General features: G+C 44.7%; 1 protein-coding gene across 3 annotated transcripts in view; it reads left to right on the plus strand.

Moving 5' to 3' along the window:
* SLC16A12 (solute carrier family 16 member 12) overlaps positions 1–12,554 on the plus strand; it is a 74,466-nt gene that overhangs the window by 19,920 nt on the left and 41,992 nt on the right. The window contains exons 2-3 of one of the 3 annotated variants that reach the window (XM_081954198.1): positions 10,938–11,007; positions 12,016–12,150. The exons of 1 other annotated variant lie outside the window; for it this stretch is intronic. The gene's annotated coding sequence lies outside the window, so the exon portion shown is untranslated. The remainder of the gene's footprint in view (positions 1–10,937; positions 11,008–12,015; positions 12,151–12,554) is intronic. One more of the 3 variants, XM_081954196.1, reaches the window with a different exon arrangement.

Here is a 12,554-nt window from a genome sequence, read left to right on the forward strand (position 1 = left end):
CGGCAGTCGCCCGTACCGTAGGGGGAAGTGACTCGAACCCGAGTCGTCCCATAGGCAGCCGCCTGTCCCTCTACGCGGATCGTTGGGACGACATCACGTCAGACACATGGGTGAGGTCCACAGTTCGCCAAGGACTCAGGTTAGAATTTCTCTCCACACCCCCGAACTCCTTCAGATCGTTCCCTACGTCTCGGAGCCTGGAGCGCCGCCGCCTGATGGAGCAGGCAATCAAACATCTCCTGGACATTCAGGCGGTGGAGTTAGTCCCCCGTTTGGAGAGGGGGCTGGGCCACTACTCCAACCTGTTCGTGGTTCCGAAGAGTTCGGGGGGTTGGCGAGCAATTCGGGACCTCAAACGTCTGAACCGTTTCCTGGTGTACAGACGGTTCAAAATGTCATCACTCAAGTCTATTCTTCAGGGCATCAGGAAGGGGGATTTCCTGGCATCGGTAGACCTCACAGAGGCCTATCTTCACATCCCGATCTTCCCTTCTCACCGCAGGTTCTTACGGTTCTCGCATGGGAACCAACATTATCAGTACAGGGCTCTCCCGTTTGGCCTGGCCTCGGCCCCCCGCACCTTTACGAAGGTGCTGGCGGCTCTGGCAGCGCACCTTCGGGCTGTTCCAGTGAGACTACAATGTTACCTGGACGACGTCTTGGTCCAGGCGGGATCCCTTCCGCGGGCGATCTCGGATCTCCAGCTAACTATCCGGACTCTTCAGTCCCTGGGGTTCTCAGTAAACTTCCCCAAGAGCCATCTGTCTCCCTCCACTCGCATCCTTCATCTGGGGACGGTGATAGACTCGGAGGAGGGGGTGGTGCGTCTGTCTCAGGACCGTCAGGACGGGTTGCGCCAGCTGGCGGAAAAGGTCCGCGTAAGTCGGTCCATTTCTGTCCTCACGTTATCACAGTTGCTGGGCAAGATGGTGTCGTGCATTGGGATAGTTCCGTGGGCCAGGCTCCATCTCCGCCCTCTGCAGTGGGAGCTCATTCCGTTCCAGAGGGACCGGATGAGCAACTCGCTCCGTACCCTTTGTCTCCCGGCGGGGGTGCGCGCTTCCCTTCGGTGGTGGACGTCTCCGGCCATTCAGGGGGGCTGCTCCTTCTGGGAGCCGGACAGAGTGACAGTCACCACGGACGCGAGCTTGTTCGGGTGGGGAGCTCTGGTGGGTTCCCGCCTGGCTCAGGGCAGGTGGACCCAGACAGACCTCCGCCACAACATAAATTGGTTAGAACTAAAAGCGGCCAGGCTCGCCCTCCAACACTTCCGGTCCTTGGTGGAGGGTCGGCACGTGCTCCTTCTGATGGACAATGTGGCCACCAAGGCGCACATCAACCGACAGGGGGGGACGCGGTCTCGAGCGCTCTGGCTGGAGGCTCTGAGGCTGGGCACCTGGGGAGAGAAACACCTCTTGTCCTTGGTCTCGGAACACATCTCCGGCCTCTCCAACCATCAGGCGGATTGGCTGAGTCGAGCCACTCTGGACAATGGAGAGTGGCAGATCCATCTGGACCTCTTCCGGAGGATTTGCCAGCGGTTTGGCTCGCCCCTGGTGGATCTCTTCGCGTCTCCGACGAACGCACATCTGCCCCGGTCCTTCACTCGCTTTCAGTCCCGGGGGGCGGAGGGGACGGACGCTCTCAGGAGCAGGTGGCCGGCGGGTCTCCTGTACGCTTTTCCCCCAATTCCGCTCATCCCGGGGGTTATCAGGAAGGTGGTGGCGGAGAAGGCTCTGGTCATAGTGGTGGCCCCCTTTTGGCCCAGGCGGCCTTGGTTTGCGGATCTCACCCAGCTATCGGTGGCCCCTCCATGGAGGATTCCACGGGAGGAGGTGATCTTACGCCAAGGGGTCCTGATCCATCCGGAGCCCCAGTGGCTTCATCTGACCGCATGGTTGTTGAACGGGGATTGCTGAGGGCGGCTCAGCTGTCCGCGGGGGTCATCCGCACCATCGAGGCTTCCAGGCGTCCGTCCACAAATCGCATCTACAACTCAACTTGGGACGCATTCGTGAGGTGGTGCTCCCACAATCAGGTCTCCCCGACTAGAGCCACCATTCCTAATGTCTTAGATTTCTTGCAGAAGGGCTTAGAGAGCGGTCTGTCTCACAACACCTTGCGGCGTCAGGTGGCCGCTCTATCGTCAGTTCTGGGGGGAGTGGGCTCCTCTTCACTAGCTCATTCTCCCCTGGTCAAGAGGTTTCTCAAGGGGGCGGCCAATCTCCGGCCTCCCCCTGTCCACAGGTTCCCCACGTGGGACCTGTCCCTGGTCCTCAGAGCTTTAACGGGGGCCCCGTTCGAGCCGCTTAGATCGGTTCATCTCAGGTTCCTGTCCCTTAAGGTAGTTTTTCTTGTGGCGATTACATCCGCCCGGCGTATCTCGGAGTTGGGGGCATTATCATCCAAAGATGACCTCTGCCACTTTCATTCGGATAGGGTGGTGCTTCGACTTGACCCTACCTTTCTTCCGAAGGTAAACACCCCGTTTCACAGGGCCCAGGAGATTGTTCTCCCGGACTTTTGCCCGGGCCCGTCTTCAGATAGGGAACGGCTCTGGCACCGTCTTGATGTTCGTCGAGCCTTGCGCATTTACCTCCGACGGACGGTAGAGTTCCGCAGGTCGGAGGCCTTATTTGTGTCCTTTCAACCTAGGACATTGGGCGCTAGGGTGTCTTCAGCCACTATTGGCCGTTGGCTGCGTCAGGCCATCCAGGAAGCGTATGCGGCAGCAGGGTGTCCCGTTCCTTCAGGGATAACGGCTCACTCCACTAGAAGTGCCGCGACTACGGTGGCCTGGGCCACTAGGGCCCCCCTTGAGGACATCTGTCGGGCCGCCACTTGGGCGTCCCCGACGCCATTTATCAGACATTATCGTCTGGATTTGTTCGCTTCGGCGGATGCGGCCTTTGGGAGACGAGTGTTGCAAAGGGTGGTAGCAGATACTCCCCTTGGGCCATAGTTTTGGGTTGAGTTTCCCTCCCTTGGGACTGGGCTTTGGTATGTCCCACACGTGACCACTCCCCCTCCCACAATGGAAAAAGAACGTTGGTCTTACCTGAACGTGTCTTTTCATTGTGGTAGGGGGAGTCGTCACGACCCGACCCTAGTGATGTGGGGCCAAGGGGAGCCCGGGGTCCCTCCGGGGAGGGAGGTTGTGTTGTTTGTGTTTATAGTTTCAGTTCTGCTGTTCGCCTTCGAGGAACTGGGGAGGAAAGGAAAGCCAGGAGTATTTAAGCGTTTGCTCTCAGTCTTTGGACCAATCAGGCTATGAGAATACCCACACGTGACGACTCCCCCTACCACAATGAAAAGACACGTTCAGGTAAGACCAACGTTCTTTTTTTAAAAAATAAAACCCATAGTAACATTTTCCTGAGAACTGTGTTATAGAGCACATAAACCATGTGCAGTAAGGCATTTTATTGACATTTCAGCTTTAGTTTTTTAGTAGCATGATGGGTGGATTAAGTGGTAAATGGCAGTAGGTGCCATTATGGAGAAAAACTATGTGTTTGCTGAAAGTTGATACTGACTTGATGGCACATGTCAATTAATACAGTGGTTCGCAACCTTTTCTTTACTATGGGCCCCTTTAAATACCTTTTGTGGCCACAAACCATGGCCATGGACTTCCAAGACTTAACTCAAGTTTTAAATCAAGCCTTCTCAGAACTCCTGTGATGACATCACAGCCCCACACAACTCGGGGTCTACCGACCACAGGTTGAGAATCACTGAATTAATAAATATATACATTCAAGCCTCAATTTAAAAACTACAGTACAGTTACTAGTTCTAAATTATATTTGAAGATAACAAAATTGTAATGAACTTTTTTCTTTAAAAAACAACAACATTGAGAAACAACATGATAGCCTGAAAAGGAAACCCAGAATAATCATCCATAAATATACACCATAAATACTATTGCACAGTAAAATAAATTTTCCACTGCAAAACAGGATTTCACATGGGGATCGGAGGCAAGGGTGAAAAAGGCAGTGAAATTCCTTGGATGTAGTTTTAATTTTTCAAGGTAACCTGAGATGAGAATCTGAGGAGACAAACTTGTATGTGTAGCAAGGATCTTACAGAATGTTCTGTATCCTTGAATGATATTTTGTAACCCTATAATGTACACTATATTGCCAAAAGTATTCGCTCACCTGATTTTACTCGCATATGAACTTACTGTAAGTGACATTCCTAATCCATAGGGTTCAATATGACGTTGGTCCACCCTTTGCAGCTATAACAGCTTCAACTCTTCTGGGAAGGCTGTCCACAAGGTTCAGGAGTGTGTTTATGGGGATTTTTGACCATTCTTCCAGAAGCGCATTTGTGAGGTCACACACTGATGTTGGATGAGTTTACGTGGCCTACCACTTCGTGGCTGAGTTGCTGTCATTCCCAAACATTTCCACGTTCTTATAATACAGCTGACAGTTGACTGTGGAATATTTAGGAGCGAGGAAATTTCACGACTGGATTTGTTGCACAGGTGGCATCCTATCACAGTTCCACGCTGGAATTCACTGAGCTCCTGTGAGCGACCCATTCTTTCACAAATGTTGGTAAAAACAGTCTGCATGCCTAGGTACTTGATTTTATACACCTGTGGCCATGGAAGTGATTGGAATACCTGATTCTGATTATTTGGATGGGTGAGCGAATACTTTTGGCAATATAGTGTATGATAAAAATACTTTTGTTTTTCTTGCAAAACTGTTTATGTCTTCTTTGCCAGAGTGATGCTTTCCAGATGAGGATATAGCTCTCAGTATCCGCAGGTAGCATGGCTGCAGAGGCCTAGCACATAAAATGTCAATTTCTTTGAGGTTAACTACCGTATTTTTCGGAGTATAAGACGCACCAGAGTAATTTTTTAAAAAAGTTTTTGCACTCTGTAGACCTCCCAAAATGGTCCATTTTTCATCAAAAAGGGCATTCATAGCCTTTAGGAGGCTTATAGAGTGCCTCTGGGGGCTGGGGAGGTAAAAACGTGCAAAAATGGCTCATTTTTCGCTCATTTTTGCCCTCCCCAGCCCCCAGGAGCACTCTGGAAGCTTCCTAAAGGCTACGCACAGCCATTTTTCCAAAGCGGGCAGGTTTTCGGGAGGCAAAAAATGCTGTATTCACTGTATAAGATGCACCCAGGTTTTCACCCTCTTTTTTGAGGGAAAAAGGTACGTCTTATGCTCTGAAAAATACAGTAAATTTGAATTTGTAACCTAGTATGTTGGAAATAAGGTGGAAGTAGATGTGAAAAAAAGCCTTCCAATAATGTATCCCTTTATCTGCAGTGTACAGATAGTCATTGACTTAGTTAAGTGAATCACTGCAGTTGTTAAATTAGTTAACCTGGTTGTTAAGTGAATCAGGCATCCCCATTGACTTTGCTTTTCACAAGGTTGAAAAGATGATCCCATGACCCCAGGAGACTGCAACTGTCATAAATATGAAGCAGTGGTCATGTGTCTGGATGAAAATTACGTGACCACGAGGATGCAGCAATATTGTAAGTGTGAAAAATGATCATAAGCCACTTTTTCAGTGCCGTTGTATCTCCAAACAGTCACTAAGTAAACTGTTGCAAGTCAAGGACTACCTGTACAGGCACAATAAGATGTGTGCTAATTGGTTTATTTATTTACCTACAGCTGTCAGGTTATTTAAGGGAAGAGTTTGATTTGTAACAGGAGAAAGCAAGACTAAAAATCCGATTTCTTTCAATCGGTTATTTGCCCCTCTGTTTTGATTTTCAATCACTGTTTGGTCAGTAGACCTACTCAAGGATTCTCCAAATTTCCTGATCACTCATCCACCTTATCTGTCCAAATGGAGCTGCCGCCATAGACCTGCCTCTTTTAGTCCAATTTTCAATGGGAGGATTTCATATAGGCGTGTCACTCATAAACATGGCAAGGGTGCAATACCACAGCATTAAGTATTAGGCTCATGTGGTCTTATATAATCTGAATCATCCAGCACATTTGCCCACAGACATCTGTACAAGTGGGCGTCTTGAAAGAGTTGAAAAAGTGCTTGAAACTGGATATTTGTAAGCCTGCCTAAGTGACAACTGAGGATCACGTTACTGCAGTATTGCAGGGATGGGCATGGCAGCTCTGTTTAGTTCCCAAACTGATTTATTTTTCCCAAAGTCAGATAATACAAGTAGTCCTCGACTTACAAAAGTTTGCTTAATGACCGTTTGAAGTTATAACACTGAAAAAAGTGACATGACCGCTTTTCACACTTATAACCTTTGCAGCATCTCCATGGTCATGGAATCAAAATTCAAATGCTTGGCAACTGACTCATATTTGTGACCGTTGCTGTATCCTGGGGGGGTGTCATATAATCTCCTTTTGTGACCTTCCGATAAGCAAAGTCAACGGGGAAGCCAGTTTCACTTAATAACTGTGTTACAAACTTAATGACTGCAGTGATTCATTTAACAGCTGTGGCAAGGAAGGTTGTAAAAAGGGGAAAACTCACTTTAACAAACGTTGGGCTCAATTGGGGTCGTAAGTCGAGGACTACCTGTGTGAACAAAAAAGCTTTATAGTGGCCTGGGACAGATTCTTCTGCTGCCTTTTTCCTCAGCATTGCATATGGGTAAGAAGCAACCAAAGATCAGTAATAAATAAAAAAATTCCAGTTCCCAGCATTCATAGGAGAAAGTAATACTGAGGTATACAATTGCTGGCTTAATACGTCTTTGAGCCTGAGAGTGTTTCAGGTTACATGGAAATCATGATGTGCAATTAGCTCATGACTCAGATAAAAATTTGCCAGGAATCCTGAAGTAGTGTAGCACACCCTTGTTTGCCTCTGCTGCAAGTTTCTTATTGGCAGCTGTTGGCTGTTAAGTTCATATACCCGCAAAAGAACATCGTTGACGATTCAAGACTTGTAAGTAAAAACAGAAGGAAAACAAGGAGACTTCATCATTCTTTTGTTCTTCTCTGTCCTTCCTTCTGGAAATAGAAGAAATGACTAAGAACGATCTTTAACACATAATGTTGAACTCTAGTTTAATGCTGTTGGGATAAATCTGAATGAATTTTGGACTGGAAGTATTGGGTTCTCTTTCTTACTGGGTCCTTCCTTGAAAATAGACCTATGCCAGTTTTAAAACATATTAAAATGACTAGGTCGTGCTTGGGTGACTTTACACAGCACATGGATAGAAGTAAATCATGGATTCTGTTTAACCAAGAAACTCTACTAGGACCGAATGCAATGAGTCTTACCAGTCACAAATCTGATGAGTGCAACAAACCCAATTTCAAATGATGGCTGTTGTTCTTTTGCTTATTTTACAAAACCACCATTGATACTTTTCTGAAGAGAAACCATAGTTTATTGAACAGGGCAGTGAAAGCTTTTTGTAGATACTCTGAAAGAGAAAAGAGGTTGGAGCACGCAAGCGTGTCTCCTGCACATACTATTAACAAGAGTTTGGAGTTAGAGTCACTGGTGACCCAGGGCAATGTACTGACCTTTTCCATGTTATGGAAGATAAGAAAATATCTGTTGAGCAACCTAAGGTCCTCAGGACGTTACTCAACTAAAACTTCTAGTTTCCTCACTATTAGCATGTTGGCTGTGGGTGCTGGGAATTGTAGCCAGAAACAGCTGGAGGGTCACAGATTCATTCTTTTTTTCCCCCACATGCTTATTTTGCCTCTAGCATTATCATGATGAATCAACTGTTTACTCTGAGTGGAATCCATTAAAATCTTCCTCTCACTTAATTTCCCATTATTGCCTATGCTGGAATTATTGAAATTAAGAATAGGTCAATGGTGAAATTCAATTATTTTTACTACCGGTTCTCTGGGGCCGGTGTGGCGTGGTGGGTGTGGCAGGGGAAGGATACTCCAAAATCTTTATTCCCACCCCACTCCTGGAGGAAGGATATTGCAAAATTTCCATTCCCACCCCACGAATGCCAGCCAAATATCTCTGAACTACTCAAAATTTCCGCTACCAGTTCTCCAAACTACTCAAAATCTCTGCTACTGGTTCTCCAGAACCTGTCAGAACATGCTGGATTCCACCCCTGGAATAGGTAATTTAACAATAATAAACAAACTGGAAATTGGGAAAATAGTAATGATTAGTCAATTTTAGTCACTTTTCCCAATCATGTAGATCAGGGGTGTCAAACTTGCGTCGTCACGTCATTGTCACATGACGTATCGGGACTTCCCTCCCCCTTTGTTAAACTGGATGGGGGCAGGGCCAGCTCGGGTCGCATCTGGCCCGTGGGCCTCAAGTTCGACATCCCTAATCTAGATTGGGGAAAAGTATAATTTGGAGGGGGCAAAGAATCTAGATATTCTTAAAGCCACATTAGCTGTCAAAAGAGGTAAAGAGAAAGCATCCAGATCCAAATATGTCAATTTTTTTTTCAGAATCCTTGAAAATCACTCAAAGGTACAGCCATGGAAACTCAGCTGGAAGCTAGCGCCATGCAATTCACAGCGTGCTAGAATGGCTAGTCAGCAAAGTCAGATGCACAGAAGCAAAATGACTGTTTTCCAAAAATGGAAATCCCAATTTTAAAAAGGCCAATAAAAAGAAACAGGGCCACGGCTCATCCCTAACTTTCATTTTCAAACACTTTAAAAAGCACACTAAAACATTGCAAAAAGGAACACAAACACCGATTTTTGATCCTGTGCTACCCCGTAGAGAAAAAGGAATTGGAACTGCATATACCCAAGAATATTAAGATGAATGACAAAACCTTTTTTAAAAAATAAAGCAGGCAATGGTGAGCAAGACCTTTGATTTTTGTGCAACAAGAGCATTAATTCATTAAGAGCAATTTGTTTTAGGCTGGTTAAGGAACCAGGCTAGAAAGTGGGAGGCTGTGAGTTCTAGTTCCTCCTTAGCCATGAAAGCAAGCTGGGTGACTTTGGGCCAGTTGCTTTCTCTTAGCCCAACCACCTCACAGGGTGGTTTTTTGGGGGAAATTTCCTGCTGGATTGTAAGCAGGGGTAGGCTGCTGGGAGTTTGCAGGGGTTCAGGAGAACTTCTAGCTAAGATTCTGTGCAGTTCAGAGAACCCTCCCAAATCCCACTCCTGGCTCGCCCTATCCACCCCACTCCACCCCTCCCAGGAGTCCCCATGTGGCCCGTTTTGGATGCAGGTAAGTGCAGGGCACGCACGGAGGCTAGGGGAGGACAAAAAATGGGCTTGGGGGAGGCTGTTTTCGTCTCCCGGAGCCTGGAGAAAAGCCTCCGGAGCCCGAGGAGGGCAACCCCCCCCTGCAAGGTGCAGGAGGCTGACTAGGCCACGCCCACTATGGCCATGCCTACCCACCAACCCAAAATTGCTAAAACTTTTGAAGCCTTGAAAAGCACTTTTGGAAAGCACTTCAACTTGCCTGCAGCGAAGGGCTCAATGTTACTGAAGTTTGACTGGCAGTTCTCATGTATTCCACATACAGAGAGATATATATGAGCTACCTCTGTGAAAAAAGCCACCGTTAGATTTTCTCTACTTTATGTAAGGCCTGAGATCATTCAGTGCTAGAGATTGCAGTTGTGAAATGTTCTCACTTCTTCTCAAGGGACAAAAGTCCTGGTCCTTCTGGAGAGTCAATGCCATCCTTCTTCACATGGCATGTCCTGTGTATTTGTCTTGGTCTGTGACTCTTGTTTTGCCCTGAAATTGCCACAATCCTTGATACTTTTTTTTTTTTAAAAAAGTGGTGTCTTTAGAGTGGCAATTGATTTAATTATATCACCTGCCGCTCAAGTACATTTGTTTTTGATTCAAAAGATTACCCAGGTTATGTACCATAGAAAGTGTGATTAGCCAACAGGATCAAGTGACATGCATATCCTGAGAACAGACTGCCTCCAATAATAAACTGAATTTCATCAGTTTAGCCTCCCTTACTAAGCAGATTTATGAAGCTAATCCGGCATAGTTTTTCACATACGAATACATGCAAACTGTTAAACACATTAAAAGTGATTATGTATAATACATGATTGTCACCTTGACTTGGCATTCTGCAAGCGGTGAAGTATGGCGAAGTTTCTTGGGTGTCAATTAGGGCTGTCTGAGCCTGCTGATCAGAATCTGTTTTTCCAAGATGGGTGAGAAGTTGATTGATTTGTTTCATTTAATAGGCTACATTAGTATGGTAAAATCTGGATTGCCATTCACTGCTTACCTTCAACTGGTACTTGTTCTGACAAGCTTTTTGTGGTGTCCCAGATAAAATTGATTCATGTGGATCAATAGTTTTGCATACTTAGGCAAAAAGTATCTTGCCTCATCATTGCGCCATCAAAACAGGTTTTCACAGACCCAGAGAATGTGATGCCTAAGGAATATGTTTTATTTGATTTCTCTTTTTCTTCTTCTGCCATGTGGTTGATCTCCTTTGCTCCAAATTGACTAACCATGACTAACCATGATCACAGGAAACCTAGATTCACACACTTCACTAAACCCTAGTGTGGAAGACGGAATTGGTTTCCGCTTCTTACAGTATAGAAATCATCTATCAAATTACAGCTTAATAAGGTATTCCATTATTTTAATCAACTTTCATTTTTCAACAAATCTTGCCTTAGTGTCATGTGTGAATCAAAACACAACCTCTAGGCTACTAGGATGATCCTGGTTTCAAACCTTAAATGTGTGTTGGAATCTCCCTTGCTAATATGTTATTTCTGTTCTTGGAACACATTTTTATAAGAATTGGGTGTGCGGATAAGTGGATATAATATGTAAATGTAGAAAGAAACTTATAGGTTACCAAGTTAGTTGATAATGCATTTCCAAAGTTATCTTGAGTGTGTGACTCATGTGTGATTGCATAATCAAAACTGCATTCTTTGTTGCTTGTTTCTTTACAAATCCTCTTTAAAAATAACAATCTTGTATTCATTTCTTTATAGAAGTATCCTCCCATCTCTTTGCTTTGATCTGTAGATGGAGACCTATCTTGGCAGTTTCCAATTCTTTGAGGTAAAATGTTTGCCTTATTCCTTCTTTTACAAATGTTGCAACATGAAATACTGTAGAGAAGCTTTTGAGCACTAATGTATGATGGTTTCTAGCAGATTCTACAAAACACATCACGATGTACAGCTAGCTAGCTATAGCATACTCAATATGGGCAGTCCTCAACGTATAACCACAATTGAGCCCAAAATTTCTGTTGCCAAGTAAAACATTTGTAAAGTGAATTTTGACCCATTTTACTACCTTTCTCACCTCAGTTGTTAAGTGAGTCACTGCAGTTTTTAAGTTAGTAACACTGTTGTTATGCGAATCTGGTTTCCCCATTGACTTTGTTAGTCAGTAGGCTGCAGAAGCTGATCACATGACCCCAAGATATTTCAAATGTCATAAATATGAGCCAGTTGCCAAACAGCTGAATTTTGATCATGTGGCCATAGGGTTGCTGCAAAAAATGTGGAAAATGGTCACTTTTTTTTAGGGCCATGGCAACTTTGAACAGTCATTAAATAAACTGTTGTAAGTTGAGGACTACCTTACAATATTTAAGCCTGGCCTTTTCTAGCCTGGGTCCTCCAGCTGTCTGTGAGTATAGTGCCTACAAGCCCCAACAACACAAAGTCCTTTGAGGTCTGGGAGTTAAAGCATACAACTGAAGAAGAGTATATTATCTGTAGTTTGGGAATATTATGACATTATTAATTTTATTTTTATAATCTAGCAGCTAAGTTCTCATAATGGTCATTCATAATGGATATCATTTTTAACCTTCAGAAAATCTTTAGAAATTAACCACAAATTTTATTTTTGATGAAAAGCTGTGGCAATTTCAGGATAAATAGAAGAAAATCCTTCATAGGAATCACACACAGAATTGTCACACTTAACAGTAATTTTCAAGCAAGGTGATCTCATAACTTGGTTAAGAAGAATTCTGTCAGTGTTATGATTTGTTCCGCCATCCAATCAAATCTCATAATTTTTGTGACAAGTCTGTCAATATCTTTTAAATAGAAGTTCTCCAACTCCAACTTCAAACATTCTTAAGCATTCTCTCCTGATTCTTGTGGCTACCTCCACATTTGGATATTTGATTTTATTGCTCTCACAAATCCACTGAAGAACCACAGTGATGGTAGTCAAGAGAAGGTAAAAACTGATAATATGTGACTTGGCTACATACTTGGCATTAAGCATTACACTATTCAGTTAAAAATTCCAGAAGAGGCTGGTTGGACACTTATCAAGTTCACAAGAAAACCCTTGATGTTAAGTTTATGGGATTTTCCAAAAGGCAACTGAACTTTGTTTTTCCTTGAAGACTTTCCGTTTCTCAGTTTCTTCAGAAGAAGCTTTTTGGAATGACAAGTGAAATGTCTTCAAAGAAAAACAAAGTCCAGTTGCCTTTTGAAAAAGCATCTTTGGGAAAATCACATAAACTTAACATCAAGAGTGTCCTTGTGAACTTGATAAGATCTGGATGACTGAGACTCTTCATAGACATTTGTGTGTGATTTTATTCCTAAAAACATACATCAGTATGGATGTATTTG

Source organism: Natrix helvetica (assembly GCF_964273705.1).
Source record: "Natrix helvetica genome assembly, chromosome: 5".
Taxonomy (NCBI): Eukaryota; Metazoa; Chordata; class Lepidosauria; order Squamata; family Natricidae; genus Natrix; species Natrix helvetica.